The following is a 17,001-nucleotide window of genomic DNA, read 5'->3' on the forward strand; positions in this document are numbered from 1 at the left end:
AGGCCAGGCGCTGCATGAGGCTGGAGGAGGGAAAAGTCATGGTGCTTCAGAGCAGGGGATGGTGGTAGCACAGGATGGCTCTCTCTAAGCCCCTGCCTGAACCAGCATGGGAAATGGGAACCTGGCTGCCAAAAGTGGGACCTACGTGAGCTCAGGATATTCACCTTTCATCCCCATCGCGTGCCTTGGTGCCAGGGCTAACCCCAGCCATCTGTGTGCCCTACCAACGGGGTCTCCTGCCAGAAGGACAGGCTGAGGTCCTCCCCATTTTGTTTCAACCAGAGGCTGATAAACCTAGGGTACTGGATGCTTCCTCTGCCTTGGTGTCTCCTTGGCAGGAGACAGCCCGAGCCCTGACCTTGAGCAGGGATAAGCATTTCCCAAAGCATGTGTGCAGCCCTGGTCTGGAGGGGCCCTGATGCCGCTGGGCCAGCCAACTGGTGAGAGAGGGAGAGTGCTGGGCTGTCTGCAGGGCTGCCAAGTCCATATGTATTGGTTTTGTGTGGCAAGGTTTTGGTAGTGGGGGGGTTATAGGGGTGGCTTCTGTAAGAAGCTGCTGGAAGCTTCCCCTGTGTTCAAGAGAGTGCCAATACCAGCCGGCTCTAAGACGGACCTGCCGCTGGCCAAAGCCAAGCCAATCAGCGATAGTGTTAACGCCTCTGGGATAACATTTTTAAGAAGGAAAAAGTTGCTGGGATGGACAGAAACGGCAGCTGGAGAGAGAGTGAGAACATGTAAGAGAAACAGCCCTGCAGACCCCCAGGTCAGTGAAGAAGGAGGGGGAGGAGATGCTCCAGGCACCAGAGTAGAGATTCCCCTGCAGCCCATGGGGAAGACCATGGTGAGGCAGGCTGTCCCCCTGCAGCCCAGGGAGGTCCACGGTGGAGCAGATATCCACCTGCAGCCCGTGGAGGACCCCACGCCAGAGCAGGTGGGTTCCTGAAGGAGGCTGTGACCCCGTGGGAACCCCGCGCTGGAGCAGGCTCCTAGCAGGACCTGCCGATCTGTGGAGAGAGGAGCCCACGGAGCAGGTTTTCTGGCAGGACTTGTGACCCCGTGGGGGACACACGCTGGAGCAGTGTGCTCCTGAAGGACTGCACACCATGGAAGGGACCCATGCTGGAGCAGTTCGTGAAGAACTGCAGCCCGTGGGAAGGACCCACGTTGGAGAAGTTCATGGAGGATTGTGTCCCGTGGGAGGGACCCCACACTGGAACAGGGGAAGAGTGTGATGAGTCCTCCCGCTGAGGAGGATGAAGCGGCAGAAAATAACGTGTGATGAACTGACCGTAAACCCCATTCCCCATCCCCCTGTGCCGCTGGGGGGTTGGTAGAGAATCCGGGAGTGAAGTTGTGCCCGGGAAGAAGGGAGGGGTGGAGGGAAGGTGTTCTGAGATTTGGGTTTATTTCTCGTTACCCTACTCTGGTTGATTTGTAATAAATTGAGTTAATTTTCCCCAAGCTGAATCTGTTTTGCCCGTGATGGTAATTGGTGAGTGATCTCCCCTGTCCTCATCTCGACCCACAAGCCCTGTGTTATATTTTCTCTCCCCTGTCCAGCTGAGGAGGGGGAGTGATAGAACGGCTTTGGTGGGCACCTAGCCTCCAGCCAGGGTCAACCTACCACACCATATGACATGAAAACTGTGCCCCAAAGTATCCTGCCCTAAATATGCCAACACAGCTGTGCTGGGAGCGGAACGTGCCCTGCCCTGACTGATTTGTTGAGGAAGGTGAATGCAACCTTCACCTGCCACTCAATCCCCCCAGGTTTTGGGGAGCAGTCCAGAGGGTATGGGCTCTGTGCTCTCTGCAAGCCTAGAGGTGTCTGTAATACAGGCACAGGGCAGGGAAATGGGTTTCCAAAAAATTAGAAATTAAGAAAGAAAGAAAATGCATGCTCTCAGCTGAACCGTTCAGTTCTGCCAATCTCAGTCTGTTTAATTTTGCTTTCATGCCATTGCGTTTCTTACCACAGTTCAACAAAATTTGAGAGAAGAAGCCATCCTGAGCTGAGGAAAGAAGCACTTATGCTGTTGTTAAATTGTAATTCCAATTTATTCCTTTCTTGCAAAAAGTTTTAGTTTTGAGGTATGGTCATTTGCTGAAGAAAAAAAGAGGATGGAGAAATCCTACTGCCTGATCTCAGCTCTGGGTCTCTCCTGGTCCTGGCTCAGTATCGTGCTCATCAGAAAATCCAGCCATCACCAACCATACAATAGAACAATGATTGATAACTGTGTAATAACACTGACCCAGAAAACCGCACCTGTAATCTTCCCCTGATGAAGACTGCCTACATAAGTCACATCAGAGTGTTTAAATGCCTCACTGGTCTTTAAAGTAGTTAATTGACCCAGCTAAGATGAAATGGTGTTCCTGAGGTTGCTGAGGAAGTCTCAGCCAGAGCAGAGCACGGCCGTGGCTCTGGTCCATGCTGCGGTCGCTGGTCACCTGCACATCCCATGGGCTTTGCTGGGGTCTCCATCCGCAGATCACATTTCCACAATGTGCTGTTACTTGTCTCTCCATCACAGGCCTCTCCCTTTCCCCATCTTCCCAGGATGCTCCCATTCCCTGTCAGCAGCCCCCCATCTCTGATGGGTCACCCACCCTGCAGCCTGAAGGTCCAAGGCTGGGAACTAGGAAACAAGGATTTTCCAAGTGAGACCAAACAGTGGCCAAGAATTTTTAAATAAACACTGAGAACAGCTCTTTTCCCATTTATTACAAATGAACTAACTGTGTGCTGAGCTCTGTGCCGGGGTCAGTCTGTCTGTCTGCCTTTCTGTCTCCCATAGCCCTCCAGCTAGGTTATCTATTTACCTATCTATTTACATGTATTTCTTTTCCCAGTGAATTATGTCAGGGAGGCAGTAAAGTGTTATGTATTTGCAAGCCCCATAATCTTTAAAAGCACAGTGATGCATGCTCCAGATGAGAAAAGAGCCTCCATCCAGTATGTTAATAGATAGCATTAGGGCAATAATGAAAAGCACTTGAGACAAGTAAGCCCCTATCAAAAGCTGAGTAATAGAGATGCACAGAATGAATCACAATGCACCTCCTCTGCAAAAGATATTAAGACGTCTGCTTTAGTGCAGGGTCTATTCACTCCAACAGCTGCTTCATTTCTCTGATTAAAATGGGAGTGGGGATAGCTTTTCCAGCCATTTCCCCTTTTATCCAGTACCTTATACACACGCACACACAGACTCGTACCCATGATGTACACACAGCAGAGCCAGCACGCCACGCTGACAGATACACCCTGGACACGTAGAGGGTAGGACACACGCACACTGCACGCAAGGACACAAGCTACGCAGGCATATTCTTACACACACAAACACACACTGACACAGACATATGGGAACTACATCTTCTCATATACATGCAGCTCCCAGACACAAACGGGCACCTTCAGACTTTCTGCTCTATGTGGATACACACCCCCCACGAATAGACCTTCAACGCATGTCCCACAATGTACGCACACGCAGACGCACACATATCCTTGCACGCCTAGTTCTCTGACTCTCCCATCCCCACCATGGGCCCTGTACTCCCACCCCAGCCCCTCTTGGATTGCACAGAGCCACCATGGGGATCTGGGCTGCAGAGGGCCTCTCCCCCCACCCAGTTACAGCCATGCGCTCGGGCCCTGATGTGCAGCGAGCAGGGGAAGCCAGACAGGCTGGGGGCTGCCGGAGGAGATAAGGGTTGAGCACCCAGGATGCAGAAGAACCTTGCTGGGACATAAGACACCAGCCATGAACGGAGGTGTTGGCAGCTACAGGAGGGGATGAGCAGACCCACAGTGGGACCATGTTGGAGATATCAGGTACTGAATGCACAGAGGAGAGAAATCCCCTGCTGCGATGCCTGCAAGGGCTCTCCAGTGTCCTGGACTGGACCCGTGGCTTTAGCATCCACCAGCAAGTGTTTGATGCCATTGCTGAAGCTCGAGACACCATCTGGGAGAGTCATGCCAAGACACAAAGCCAACTGCCAGGCCCTGCTCCAGGAGCACCAGTGGGAAGGGGATAAACCCATGCCATGGGGATGATGAGGTACTGGTACAGTTTACAGCCACCCTGGCAGTGCCAGCCCCGCCTTTGCCATGAGTACCACAGGCCAGAGCAGGAGCATGAAAAGGCAGGACCAGAGGTCTGAGCCACAGGTCTGTCTCTCGCCCTTGGCTCCCTGCTGCTGCCAGCCAAGGCTCTGGCCACATTGCAGGTCTGTGGGCAAACCCTGCTGGGGCCCAAATGAGCTGTGTGATACTCCACCTCCATGGCATATAAGCTGGTGGCCTGTGAGCTGGTGATGTTGAGGGTCTTCCTGGGGTATCCTACACTCATAAGACCTGCCCCCCATCTCACTGCTCCCCCAGGGCACAGCACAACACAGACGAGCAGCCTCAGATGCACATTATTAACTACAGCAAACTCCTGACTTAGACCCTGGGCAAAGCTGTGGCAAGAGCAGGAGATTGAGACAAATAGCAGGAATGTGCAGCCTGATAGTAGCTAACAGCCATAAACAGTTGGGATATTATGCCTGTGATCAGCTTAGGCTCATTTCTATTTACCAAAGACACACATGAGGGTAAATCATCCCATCCTGCCCACTGTGGGCTTCTTGCACCTTCCCCAATAGCATTTGGAAAGGGTTCATGTTGAGCTGTGGATCGAAGCCTGGTCCATCCCAATAATTCCTCAGCCCTTGCGTTGTGCCATGCACAGGCATGCATTGCTGGCCCGAGCTCTGCTGGCCCTCTCCCTCCCCCCTGCTCAGGGATATTTCTTCCTCAGGTTTTGGAAGCAGAAGCCAGGAAAAGCAGATGGGCACTGGTGGTGACAAAAGTGCCCCTGGCTGTGGCAGGGAAGAGTGCTGGGGAGGCACAAGTCCCATGGCAAGGGGGAGAGGGGCTTTGGGAGGTAGCAAAGGACTGGCAGAAATGGCGAGAGCAGAGCTGCGTCGAGGTCCTGCACGCGCTGTTTCCCCTGCTGCACCCCGATGCCCAAGCTGCTGCTACTGGGCTTCTTCAAGACTTGTGCAACAAGCAGGAGAGAGGAAGCAACCGAGAAGAGCTGCCCTGATGACAAGCCCCAGAGGAATGCCATAACCAGGTGAGAAATAAAAGCAACACAACTGCGTTAGGCACAGAGCAAGTAAGACCCGGGCGAGTCACGCGGTGGTTAGCATCGTCTCTGAGCCGAGACAGAGGGCATGAGTCCTGCAATGGGGACAAGCACAGCACGCAGCCCGGGCTCTGCACGGCACCGTCACATCTCCGCACCGGCTCTTCCCACCCGCTCGGTGTTTGTTTGGGCCGGAGGGGAAGGCAGGCTGCCAGGAGCCCGGTTATCGGGCTGGCAGTCAGCCCGCGCAGGCAGCATGGGAGCGCCCTGTCGTGGGAGGCATCGCATGCGGGAGCAGAGCCCGCCTGCTTGCAGCGTGGGGCTGGCGGGGAGGGAGGTGGGGAATTGGAAAGGGCCTGAGCTGACCCCTCTGTGTGCTACCACTGGGGCAGGACAGCTGCGTTCTCCTCCTTGCTCTGCCGGGGGGGTTCTGGTGGCATGGAAAAGGATTTTCCCCACTTGTCAGCTTTTGCAATGCCCAGGGAAAGTGTTTGCTGCGCGGCTGCGCAAAAACACACAAAGCCCCTCCCTGGGGAGTCACCTGGGCAAGGAGATGGTGGGTGCATGTCCCATCCAAAATAGCCTCCCTCAGAGCTCGTGCATCACTAACACTGATGGCTACAGAGTAGCATCTTGGGGACAACCCTGAGGCCTGTGGCTCAGCTCCCCAGAAAGATGCTCCAGAACCCCTTTCCCTGCTGAGCTCAGTTTTGGGAGTTGGACCAGCCTTACAGGAGCACAATTTTAGGTGCAAGCCTATACCAAAGCTCTTTACCAAGAGTTCAGCTTTAAAGCTGAGAGCCTTGCCAGGGAAAAAGTGCAGTGAGGGACACCAAGGTGATGGGAATAGAGCAGACATCTCCACTCACATGCCCAATTACAGGTAGCAACCCCTACCCCAAAGCTGAGCATGCTGTGCATCCCCTTGCACAGACAGGTTGTCCCCATGGTCCCTGCTGGGCGATCCTCCTTGAGGCAACGTGGCAGGGGTGTGCCATGTTGTCCAGGGAACCCTGTTCAGGAGCTCAGCAGAGCCTGGCTTCTCATCCTCTCCCCATCCTGTTCCCCCAGACCTCACTGCAGTAAGACGGTCCTGATAAATCCTGCACATCAGCTCTGGGTACCCCAGATGAGTACCCAGATGGAGTCCCATCATCCTGGGCATGGTCTGCCTGTTGGTCCCTGGGACAGGCTGAATTAGGGGAAAATGCAGTCTGTAGCCATCCAAGAGCAGAGGGGACCAAAAGAAGGGAGGATGCCAGAGAGGATGAGGCAGATCACTGAGGAGAAGCAGGCGGAGGAAGCAACTGATGTGCTGTTCATCCAGCTCCTGAAGATGGTTCAGGTGCAATCACACATCTATGGGATCTGGTCACTTAAGGTCCCCCTGAGGTGCTGAGCAGCTGCCATGGCAGTGCATCTCCAGTCATTTGCTAGCCCAGTGTCTGCAGTCTGGTCCATGAGTGTCCCAGCATCAGTCATGACCAAGGTGGACACAAGACAGGTAAATCCTGGGGAGATGGGCAAAGATGTGGCAGGTCATCAGAGGGCTGCAGCTAGAGAGCAAAATGTGATCAGAGTGTTTGACAGCCTGTTACACACTGGGTGCAGGGCATCAAACCTCCCTGTGTTTGGCTTTCTCATGGGTGCGACTACCAGCAGCAAGCACTGATACCACCAAGCCCTTTGGCAGTCTCAGAAGTCACCACCCGGCACAAAACCCGGATGAGCAGGGGAGGAGGCTGCCATCTCCACTGGCACCTCCAAGCACGTTGCCAGATGCCCAGTAAAAGGCAGCGAGGCCTCAGCAGGGAGCTTCAGCACCGCGTCTGCTGCTGACTGCCAAAATTAACATCACTGACAAAAGGCACGATCCTGAAATTGCACCACCAAACAGATGGATTGCTGGAGTATGGGAGGCCTCGTAATGGAAAAGATGAGTAATTCAAGGAGGGAGTCTAGTGCCAGCTATCCAAGTGCTTGGCTGCTGTAGCAGGCTGGGAACCTGGAGTACTGCCTGTCACAGGGCTGGATTCCTCCAGCTCTCCAGCAAAACCTGCCGGGACAGTGCTAGCGGGTTCCCGCGAGCCGCCGGCAGTGCTGGCCCTGCTGAGGATGCAGCGGGCATCACACGGAGCATGGTGCCATGACTGGCTCCCCTGGCCCACGCCGGCGGGGTTGGCCCCGGCGGCAGGTATGCACGGGGGCATGGCAGCTGCCTGCGTCCTGCCTTCGCCGCCCCGAGGAGGGATGTCGCGCGGACGTGTGCTTCATGGCGTGGAGCGGTGACCGCGTACTTGGAGCGGTTGTGCTGCAAGGAGACAGTGCTTGTGATCTCTCCGTAGCCCCTGCCATTTCCCTCTGCAGAAAGCCAGGAATATGCAGAAAATCCAGTCGGCTTTTGTCAAGCAGAGGAAAGGGGGGGGGGGGGTAATAGTAGTGCCTTTGTGTTGCTCCACTTTAAACATCCCAAGGAAATGCCTCCCAAAAACAACCCCCAGCCACCAACTGGCTCTTTGAGCACCCAGTTCTCAGCAAAATCCTCACATTGAGACCTGTGGGAGCTGGCTCACTCCTTTGCTATGAAGTGACTCATGAGAAGATCAGAGAAAGTATGACTTTCTTCTGGCACTGAACAGCGAGATGGATGAAAACAGGGACAGGCACCCTCCTCTAACCACCACTGTCCTTGCTGTCCGGGAGCATCTTCGCTGCAGCCCATGGGGCTCATGCCAGGGTGAGGAGAAGGGGCTGGGATCCATCACCTTGCACACAGGGAGAGCACGGGTCCTGCCAGCACAGCTACACTGATTTTACAGTCACAGCAGAGAAACAGGCACAACCCCATGTTCCCTCTAAAACAAGCAGGATCTAACCCAACGGCCTCCACCACAGCTCACCCTGGCTTGTTGTTAGACCTGGGATAATGTATTTTTTTTTCTTTTTTAAGCACAAGTGCAGTGAAATAATCCATTTTTCAGTGCTATGACTGTTGCTACATGAATGTGACACAGCATGTTTATACTGGACACCTGAAACTAAAACTAATGTGGAAAAATTAGTTTGCTGGGTTTTCAGCAGAACATTTGGACTGTTCAAGTTGCCCAGCCCTGGGGGTCCCTGGGGTCAGCATCTCCTCCAGCAGAGACGTCCCATCTCGCCGTGCCCTGAGGCCACGTTGGGTCACACTGGGATGTCAGGACCAGGGCACCCCGCTGCACCTCCTGAGGCCAGCATCGCTGGGCATGGAGTTACTCTACAGCAAATGCTGTTTGGCCCACGCCCGGCTCAGCTCTTCCTGCAAGTCCCATCTGACACACTGGAGGAGAGCTTAGATGGTTCAACATTTGGGCTTGGCTGCTCCATCCTTTTAAAGCTCCTGGAAAAAAAGGCAAGAAAGTGAGGGAGGCATAAATCAGTCAGTAGTATAAGGCCCCTTATCTCAGAACAATGCCTTGCAGTCTGTAATGGCTAATGCATCCACAGGCCATCTATCATGCTGCAGCATTTGCTGCAATTAGATGTGCTTTGCTGCGTGCTGACTGCACTCCTGCTGCTCTCTGTACACCAACCCCACCGCTGCAGCCAGGCAACCCTGCCATGGAGCTGCGCTTACCCCCCCCGGGGTGGCATGGGGGGGTCCGGGGAGCACTGTGCATTTGGCTGGCTGTCTCAGGATGCAGGGGCCTGCGTGCTCCTTGCACCCATGTGTGAGCAGATGACTCGTGAGGCAAAGTCATGCTGTGGAGCAGCAGAAAGCAGCTGTTGGGAGAGGCTGAGCAGCGCAATGTGGGCGCGCTGCAGCCCCCCCGTCCACCGGGCAGAGCATCTGCAGGGCCGGGGAGAGTGCCCGGGTGCCGCAAAAAGTTGCATGACTAGCATCTTCCTGGCTGGCTGTGGTGTGCACTCAATGCCATTTCATAGGTAATGCGCCATTTAATATGATTTGTTTACTCTAATTGCTTGGTTTGTTTTCTCCATGTGTAAGACTGTAAGGGGATTGGGACTTTGCTGGGTTCCCTGCCTCCCTGAGTGGTGGGGATGAATCGCAGCACCCTTCGGGCTCTGGTAAATACAAGCCCGGCAGATGAGGAGCAGGAGATCAGGAGCCCCGTGAATATGAACAGGGTGGACATGATCAGGAGCCGAGTATGAACACGTGTGGTCCAGGTGAGAGGAGAGCACCATGGGGCTGGTGGGAGGCACGTGGGAAAGGACTTGGGGGCAACACTCCTGTCACTCCAACATGTCGCTGCACCTCTGTCCACAGACTGCGGGGGAGCAGGGACTAAAGCTGCTCTCCCACCCACCTCTGCAACGGAGAGGTAAGTGCGTGTGTGTACCAGAGAGCAAAAACGAGACCTATATGTTTAAACTGGCAAGTTCTGTGTTTGTCATCGAGCTGTAAAATGATACCCTAACAGATGAGGACAGGAACTTCTTGGAAGGCTTGAGCACAGACAGCAGGAGTGGGGGAATAGCATTTTGCTTTATTTCTTTACATGCAATCCAAGGTTTTATTTTTTTTCTTGCAGTGTTATATTTTTCTATCCAAAAATGGTTATGAGACTGCCAGCTCTCAGAGGCAAGAACTGCCATTCAGTTCGAGGGCTTGTACAGCGCCTGACACAACAGGGTCGGGGTCTCTAGCTGGGATACAGTTAAATGCACAAATAATAAACACTGGGCTTGAGGGGTAATGAAAAAGCAAAACAAGTGACTGGAAACAGTGTGAATATGTGTATCGGCATGTGTACAGGCATTATCAAAAAGCTTGCATCTGAAATGAACACCAAACACCAGCTATTTCCAGCTGACTAGCTACATGGAGATGCAGAAGACATTACAGCCATGCAGATGATACTGAGCAGCAGGCTTTTTTTGTGCTGCATTGTAGGAGAACATGTGCTTAAACTAGCAGCCGGCTCCTGTTTATCACTAGAATATAGTACCTATTTCAGTGGGTGGATAATTTTAGGTGAATGAGAAAATGCTGCTTTTCTTTGGGTTAATGCCATGTGCTGGTTGAGATTATGCTCGCAGCAGTAACTTTTATCAGGTGCTGCGTGGTAGGAAGACAGCCGCTTAACTTGGCGAGTTCTCCCCCGTTTATTTATCACTCAGAGGTGGTACCTTATTTGGCTGGATATGGATCTTGTGCAAGGTTACAATGCAGGAGGGGGATGTGTATGGCACAGAGCAAATGCCGACTTTCTTTCTGCGATGCTGTGACTGTCAGGATGTGCATGGAGAGACAAGATGCATGTGAGCTACTGCTGATATTAAGGATGTTCTTTTTTAGCTTAAATTAGGGGAAAACCCTTAACAAAACCGGAAAGGTTTATTCTCCAGTCTTTCGGTGAGATGCCAGCCAGCATCTAAGCTGCATTTCAGCTCTCAATTTATCTTGAGGCATTGCAAACGGCTGAACAACAACAGGGGTGCCCCCAGGGCATTGCCCAAGAGAGACAGACTTGGGCCCTGGGGACCCACCCAACATGGTCCCTGCCCACCTCGCAGACTTTTCTTCATCCCCCCAGCCTCACCAAAGGGGCAGCACTGAGAAGAGGGTGAGTGGGCTGGGAAGATGGAAGAGTAGGGACCACATGCATTGCTCGGTGCATCAGCAAGGAGCTGCCCTGCTGAGGGGGGTCCTTCACCCAGCACTGACTTGGGGGTGCCAGCCAGCACCTGCCTTGCTGTATGGGGTGTGCTGAAGGCAGCTGCAGCCCTGCATGGCTGGTGCTGCTGGGCCTTTTGCAGAGCAGCATGGCCAGCTGAGCCCTTACCCTCCACGAGACTCTGTCCTTGTGGTGCTTTATGGCCATCACCATGTCCCAGTGCAAGCACAGACTGTCCCAGGAGGTCACAGCCTGCCCAGCTGGATGGTAGAAGAGCATCAAGGAAGGGAGACATAGGTTTCCCACCCCTGAGGGCTCTCCCGGGGGGCACACCTCATTTTGTGTTATGCTTGGGAGGGAAGGGGATGGGAAGCCTCAGCTTCTGGAGTCAGGAGGGCTGTAAGAACAGCTGGAGTGAAAGAAAAGCACCAGTAATAGTGGAACAACTATCCTCCAAGGGTCTGGCAGTGGATAAAGACCCCATCAGACAAAAGGACATACCTTTTCCTGGCCACATGGTGTTGCAGAGTCTGTATTACGGTTTAATGATGCATGGCACTGACAATCCTGGGCATTGATGTCTATTCCTAGAGAGGTAATCTGTTCATCTGTTGCACAGTGAGGATCAGGTTAAGGAACCCAGGCTGTGTCTGCAGTGCTCACTCACAACCTTCCTTCATGGGCTGAGAGCCAAGCACCTACAAACATAGTCACAAAGTGGGACCATGAGGCAAAGCTCAGACAACCCAGGGCTCCCAGCAGTGACACAGGGGTGACAGTGATGGAAGATCATGGGGACCATGAAGATTTCATGGTCAGCTGGTGTGTTGCAGATTAGTGGGGACCTGAGATGGCAAATTTCTGGACGCTTTGGAGTTTGTGGTGTGAAGTGCTGTCATAGGAAGGACACACCAGCTCTTTGGACCGTGCCGTGACTGTTGCAGTTCATGGACATGTTGGTCCCACTGGCTGTCCCAGGTCTCACAGGTGGTGTCTTAGAAGGGACATGCTGGTCTCTGTACTCCAGGACCAGCCCAGGGCTGTGGGAATCAGCCCTAAACATCCAACCTCCCAGTCTCTCCACAAAACCACATATTGGTCCAGGCAACGTGGTCCAGGCAAGGCGGCTTCCAGGTGCCAGGGACCATCAACAGAGAGCCATTCACACAGGTCAAAAGCATGCTGGGAATGAGGGGATGGGGCCATCAGCCCTCCATCCTGCTCTGTACCACTTCTCACCCTCACTTCACAGCTCATCGGGGCGGTGCCGAGGGGCCAAGACAAGTGGAGCATCAGAAGCAGGGCAGCGTGGTGCGCTGTGGGGCAGGGACATCCCAGCACGGAGCTCTGGGCTGGGTGTTTAAAAAGCCTGACACAGCTGGGCTTGAAGCCAGGGCATTGTGTCCTGCCCTCACCCCGCTCAGCCCAGAGCAGATCAGGGGAGCAGCAGGGGACACACTTGCCAGTGTCCTGGTCTGGCACTCACGGACCAGCAGTCATCTTCAGATACTGAAGTAGTGTTTCAAATCCCAGGGTTTAAAAAGCCTCCAGGCAACTTAACAGGCACAATTAAAAATGTGTCATTGAGAGCAGCAGCATGCCACAAACAAACTACAAGGCAGGGACACAAAAACCCAGTTCCAGCAATCCCGCTGCCTGTGGCATTGTGTCTCCCTGCCAAGTGCGCGTGAGATCGTTGGTGGTGGCAGGGATCCCCCCACATGGGTGTGCGTGCACATGTGTGTGCAAGTGGACATACATGGGGGGGGGGGGTCTGTGTCTTAGCACACTTGCGTGTGCGAGACTGCGTGGCCCCTCTCCTGTGCCAAGGTGAGGGACATCTAAGGATATTGATGTGCTTCGGCACAGAGCTCTGTGTGCTAACCGAAAACAGATGTATAAAAATAAACAGAAATACTAGAGATGTGATTACCAAGGAAACGCATTTACATACAGGAAAACGTCCAAAATGACTGTCATTTACTTCCTTTATTTATTCGCATTTATAGAAATGCTCCCACCCAGGGATCTGGGCTTGGTCATGCTCAAATAGCAAGAAATGGAGCCTGGTGGACCCTTAGCCCATCACCACCCACCACCAGCTTACCCTGCTCCCATGAAGGAAAGCCACCCCTCTCTGATGGGGCTCAGCATATACAGTGCTGGAAACCACTTTCCTTCATATCCCACCTCTGAGCACAAGAGATTTTCCATCAGCTTTCCTGGGACCCCCCTGGGGAAGGATTTTCTGGCTCACAGTGGGGCAGACCCTGCCTGCACCCAGCTCTGGGCAGCAATGGGGGAATCAGGCACCAAGAGCTGTCAGGGTGAAGCAACAGGGACGTTGTTGGCGCAGGGACATGGGGGAATTTCTCGGTCCACTTGCCAGCAGAGAACCTGAAGGGGGGAGATACAGGCTGAGGCAAATCAAAAGAGAAGCGTTTTAACTTGCAAGAAATGGAAATCAGAAGAGTGAATTTGGGTCATGCCAAAGCATTCGTTCTACAGGAAATGAAATGTTTTACAAGCCTTTCTTTTTCTACCTTTCTTTTTCCTTTTATTTCTTCTTTTAGGGGGGCTTTTACAATAAAAAAAGTTTCATTTAGAAAACGCACAAATAAAATGTTTTCATTTTCCTTTATTCCTGCAGTTGTACACTGAATGCAGCCCTCGCACCCAGCTTCAGTCTGATCAAAATGGCATTTGGGGCTCCTTTACCAACCATCAGCAACAAAATCCTGCAGTATTTTGACTGGAATTCTCTCAGACTATAATCTTCACTCCAAACTTTTCCCCATACCCGTAAGAGCCCAGGCACTGAACAGTGACATGAGGGTCTGACATGAAGACAAGACCCACTCTGATGGATGAGCCAGCTCCACCCCAGCCCCCAGAAAGCTATGGAGATGCTGGTGTGCAGCAAGCTGAGCAAACCTCGAGGTTCATGATGTTCTGGGAATGACTGCAGAGGAGATTGGTTTGAAGAGAAGATTTGTGCAGTTTTGGGGGGGTACAGTTGTTTGCGGTGCAGCTTTGCCTAATGCAGGGATGTGCGTGGTCCTCAGACTGCTGGCCTCGGCTCTAGAGATGCTCTGCTCTGGGGGAAGCAGGGAGGGGTGCAGCTCTGGCAGGACTGGCACAGCTCTGGACAGAGAGCCAGTGACCTGCAGAGCATCCACATTTACCATAGGCAAGAAGAGACACAGAGGTCCTGGGGCTACTCTGCCATTGCTAAAGGGAACATTTGGCACCATGGACCTTTTGTTCCTGATGAGCTCCTGGTCCATGGTGGGTCCATCAAATCGCCTGTTGGCTGTGTGGTGATCCTGCAGGACTGAGGGATGGTGCTATGGTTCCCAGCCACAGATGCAAGCCAGGTGAGGGAGACTGAGTCATCAATGCCCACTGCATTACCCACGCCAGCCTCCCTCGGCAAAGGGCAGCTGGAAGATGACACAGTTTGCTGCTCTGTTCTTGCGCTGCCTCTGCCGGGTAATTAGAGCTGACAGGGTGTGTGCAGAGTTACTGGGTAATTGCCCACACACCTAAGGTGTGGTGGAAGTCAGGAGGTAAAGCCAAATCTTCCGCCTGACCTAGATGCAGAGGTGCTGCCCAGCAGCAGTGGGATGAGGAGGTGGAGACGAGGAAGCAAATGATGAAATGCTTCTGTGGGCACAGCACGAGCCCAGCCTTCCCCCAGGCACCCTGGAAAGGGGACTGAAGTAACCCTAAATCATGCTGGAAGGGGAAGGCAAAGTGGCTCCCAGAGCAGGGCATGGAGCCGGGCGAGAGCATCTCTGCACAGACGGGGAGCCGGGGGCTGGCACGGTGACACACTCCGTCTGAGTCAGCCCTGCAACACTGTCACACGAGAGGGCTGTATTAGCAGGAGCCTCATGTGTAGGACAAGGAAGGTAATGCTCTGCTGGCTGCCTGTGTTTGTGCCCACATGTTCAGTTGATCAGGTTAACTGGCTCATTTGCCTAGAAGTAGGGTGCCAAGCACTAATGGCTTTGGACAAGCAGCCTGTGCAATGCTTTGCTCTCCAGCCCTTCTGGGGGCTACCGCAGGTGCTACCGAGCTGGCCCGGATCAGGGCAGAGGGGCTGGGGCACTGCTGCCAGGAAATATGCCAGTAAACGTGCCAGTAAGCAAGGGCTTCTGCAGCCATTGACTCGACAGAGCAGTGCAGTCCCCATGGTGCAGGGGACTGGCCTTGTTACACTGCCCAAAGGAGTAGGGATGGGCCACTGAGTCCAGTTCACAAATTGGCAAGCAACTGGAGAATAGGGACTAGGGCCGGGATACTCTTTTCCTCCCTTCCAACAACTTCTCGAGCTCACCCCCAATGCCTACAGAAAGTCTGGAGGCTACAGCATGCCCTAGAGCAGAGGTACCCCAGCAGCAGCATGGGTGAAACTCTCACAGCCAAGAGAAAAGCAAAGCCAAGGTGACTGTCCCATCTTAACCTTGAACCTGCAAGTAACTCTCACCAGCCGAGTGCCATCAGTGCACCAGCATCAAGCAGGCCAGTAGTCACTTCCAGTCTTGGGAACCTCATTATGCAGCAGGAGAAAATATTCCTGGTGCCACGCAGGCAGCCCCCTGCCTGTTCTCTCTTGCCCACAGAAACCATAGATTTCCTGCCTCTAGGTTTTCCTTACAAAGGCCTTGCAGTGGCTCTTCCTACTTGTATCCCACCTTTCCTGGCCTCAGCCTCCCTCCCCTCCCGGTCTTGCTGTTTCCTGCCAGCTCTCTGGCTGTGCCTGGCTTAGGGCACGTCTGTGGTGGGGACCTGGAACACTTCCCTCCAGCCCTTTCCTCCCACGGGGATGCAGGCTCCAGGCAGAACCAGCCATTTGTCCATACTCACCCTCTGAGCTCCCCTGGCCAGGCAGCCTCATTATCTGATTTGCTTCATTTCTCAAAGCCTGCATGCCAACATCCAAACCTTGGGTAGAGACCAATTCATGTCCACCCCAGCCCATTTAAGAGATACCAAACCAAATCATGGCAGTTCAAGCTGAGGTTCTCATCAAGACCAAATTCTCTTTTTTTGCTCGTTAGCAAAACAACCTCTAAAGTCATCTCCCCTGTTTCTGGCTGGTAGAGCAATCTGACTGTGATCAAGGATCTCTGTAGCACTTGTTCTGCCATCTATGCCCTGGAAGATAAGTTCTCCCGTATCCACAGTTCCCAGGATTACTCATTCCTCCTGGATGAGGCCTTCTAATTCTTCCATTTTATTGCTCATGTTCCTGGCATAAGTACAGAAATACTTGAACTGTTTCTGCCTGGTCTTATCTGAGCTCTCAGCCGAGGAGGTGCCGTCCATTTGCTGGCTGGAAGGCCTGCCTGACGTCGGTTTTTGGCAAGGTAAGTGCTCTCCCATTCCTTGCTGCTCTCTGCTCTTCCTTTCTTGGTTGCCCTGCTCCTACTGACATGGTCATCCTTCTGCTGTATGTGTATTCCAGGCAGGGTGCAACCACGGCCAAGAAAGGAAATACTCACTGAGACAGTCCCAAGACACATCCACAGGGAACATCACTACTTATCTCTCTTCCTCCTGATAACCTCCTTTTAATATTATCCACTGCAGACTCACCCTTCACAAGTTCTTTATCCACTTTAATTCTGTGATCCCATCTTCTCTAGGTTAGCTAATAATTTCCCATGGGTGCTTTATCCGATAGTTGTTTAAATTTAGACAGATGCAATGCAATGCATTGCCTTTGTGCAGAAAAGCCATGGCTTGCTTAGTCTCTGACAAGCTACCTTTGGAGAACCCATGTTGCATTTTATTCCATTTTTCCACACATCTCAGCGACTTTAACTGTTGTCCTATTTAATATAAGCTCAAAAACCTTATATGTGACAGAGGCCAGATTATCTACCCTGCCTTTACAGGTTAAGATACATGCTTTACAGTCTTCAGTACGGTGGCAGTGCCTTGGACTGACTCCTTGCTACCAGTTCTGCTCCTTCATGAACCAATTCTTCCAGGACTCTGAGGCAGAGGCAAGCTGGTTCCTCACAATTTCAGTGCATTAAACTGTTGGAGCTTTCTTCCCACCAAATCACCCAAATCTTTCTTCTCTTTGCTCATCTTCCCCCCCTTGGCCTAGACACCCTTGACATGTGAAAGCAGAAACCTGTCCACCGTTTGTCCCTGCCGGGAGAGTCCACACCTCTTCGTCTGCTCTGTCCTCTCTCAGTCTTCTCTGCATGCCCCCT

This window comes from Harpia harpyja, chromosome 16, assembly GCF_026419915.1.
Source record: "Harpia harpyja isolate bHarHar1 chromosome 16, bHarHar1 primary haplotype, whole genome shotgun sequence".
NCBI lineage: Eukaryota > Metazoa > Chordata > Aves > Accipitriformes > Accipitridae > Harpia > Harpia harpyja.